Below are 2,500 nucleotides of genomic sequence, written 5' to 3' on the forward strand. Positions count from 1 at the left end.
GAGAGAGAGAGAGAGAGAGAGAGCAGGACTATGCTGTGTTTATTTTTCATACAGTACATATTGATACTTTTACTTAAAGGGACAGTTCACCCCCAAAATGTCATTTTTTTCCTATGGATTATAGTCACCCCATGGAGACTTGAATTCATGGATATTTTTTTGATTTTGTCTCATTTCTAAGCCAATAATGATGGCAGCAGACTGGTAGGAGACACAAAGAGTCTCCTTTGTGTCTCCATGGAGTGACTAATCGATAGAAAACAAATCATTTTAAGTGTGAATTATCCCTTTAAGTACTTTTTTTTCCACCACTGCATGCAAGACTCCCTGCAGCTTTTTTCCAGTTTACGTTCTGGGTTTGAGGACAGAAAGTCCCAGAGGATACTTCTGCTATGTCAGCCTTTATTCCCCCAGAGATGAAAAGGTTAAAAACACAGAATAGGGTCTAAACAGAGGGGGTGGGGGGGGGGGGGGTTACATTTCCTCAACAACCCAAACAGGAAGTCATTATCCCTAGATCCATGTCAACGACAAACGAAACAAATACACCAGAAAAAAAGAAGAAACAACCCTCTCTCACGACAGAAGGACCTTAAGGTACAATACAGATCACATTAAGCTATATTTCTATGTTTTTTTTTGCAAACTTGTTGAGCATGAAAACGATGGTCCAGACTTTCAGTGAATGGAAAAAAACTTTTATTAATATTTGTCTCACCGAGTTTGTCTAAACGACTTTTCCCTTTGAAATATGTTTGACCAGTGAGACTATGAACCAAAGATTATTCATAAAGATATGTTTTAAATCACGGGGTCTTCAAAGGTGGTCCTCAGAGCTACAACAGAGGGTCCCTCCAAATCCTTGTTCGATTTTTTTTTTACATAACCATCTGCATCCCTACTCTGGGGGGAACATTTGCCGGAAATAGACAATCTACAAGCTCACAGCTGCGATGCGTTGTGAGCTTGTAGATCGGCTATTTTCGGTGAAGAGGTTTGAGAGAAAAGATCAAAGGTCAAGTTCACTAAGTATTGCGGGTTTAAGTGGTTAAATGTCTGAAAATACACATTAACACATGTGTATTTTCATTTTTTTCACATGATTCATGTATATTTCACAATATATAATAATCGTCATAATATAAGTTACAAACAAACAAACAAAAAAAACTAACATGAATCCAACACAACACTGATGACAGTGCTGTCAAACAAGTATATGAAGCTATCTATGAAATATATGGAAAAGTTTAATCTGCAACACAATCTTTTGCAATATGTAGTGGGTTTTAAATAACAACAGAGGGCATCAAACTGCTTGAAATGTGCATCATGAATGAGGAGATAAGTCCCAAATAAGCAACTACACTTTAGAAACAAGCCCCCCCCCCACAAAAAACCCTGCAACCCTGTAACTACCAAGTCGCTTATGATAAGCAGACCTGGCAACGCTGGATGAAAGGTCCTGGGGTGTGGTGATGATAGTGAGGAAGATGAAGGGTCTTCAGTGGCGGGGGGGTTTGTGGGCGTGGTCTGGAAGGTGATGAAGGGTCTTCAGTGGCGGGGGGGTTTGTGGGCGTGGTCTGGAAGGTGATGAAGGGTCTTCAGTGGCGGGGGGGGTTTGTGGGCGTGGTCTGGAAGGTGATGAAGGATCCAGCCTGCCGGAGCCAACATGGCTAACGTGAACAGAGACATGATGAGGAAACTCTTCTGTAAGAACGACAGAAACAAAACAAAAATAATAATCTTAGATAACAAAATAAAATGAATGCATTTTATTTATATTGCACTTTATTTTATTACAGAGGCAGCAGTGGTTCAGGAGGTAGAGCGGACGCTTGGCAACCGGAAGGTTCCCAGTTCGATTCTGAGCCCTAAACAGTGGTGGAAAAAGTACTCACATGTTTTACTTAAGTTAAAGTATCAATACTGCAATATAGAAATACTCTGTTACAAGTAAAAATCCGTAATTCAAAATGTACTTGAGTAAAAGTACATAAGTATTGGCATCAAAATGTAGTTAAAGTAGAAAGTAGTCATTATCAAATGTAGAAAAATCTTTTGAAAATAGCAGATCTACAAGCTCACAATGTGTCGCATCGCGACGCATTGTGAGCTTGTAGATCTGCTATTTTCAAATGGCCATAATGTATATAGGGCCGAAGTGGTTAATGTATGTTTTGTAATAATAATAAAAATCTACAAAGTAACAATTAAAGTTTTCAAATAATTGTAGTGGAGTAAAAGTATAATATTTGCCTAGTGGAGTAGAAGTAAAAGTACTGGAAATTGGAAATACTCTATACTGCTACAGTACAGAATAAAAAAACATCTGTATAAAAACAACACATCTCGAAGAAAAAAAAATCTCTGTAATAATAACGATAAGAAAAATATTTCCTTCAGGGTTACAGATATTTTGACTTTGTAATAATTACCTAAACAATGTTACATGCTTTTGATTTAAATATACATTTCAGAGGCAAATATTATACTTTTA

At 37.6% G+C, this 2,500-nt stretch overlaps 1 long non-coding RNA gene across 1 annotated transcript in view; it reads right to left on the minus strand.

The window, feature by feature from the left end:
- Positions 1-385: 385 nt before the first annotated feature.
- LOC308077284 overlaps positions 386-2,500 on the minus strand; it is a 2,740-nt gene continuing 625 nt past the window's right edge. The window contains exon 2 of the long non-coding RNA XR_013932381.1: positions 386-1,710. This is a non-coding gene — a long non-coding RNA (uncharacterized lncRNA). The remainder of the gene's footprint in view (positions 1,711-2,500) is intronic.

The sequence above is a fragment of the Gymnoscopelus braueri genome, assembly GCF_963280865.1.
Source record: "Gymnoscopelus braueri genome assembly, chromosome: 21".
Classification (NCBI taxonomy): Eukaryota; Metazoa; Chordata; class Actinopteri; order Myctophiformes; family Myctophidae; genus Gymnoscopelus; species Gymnoscopelus braueri.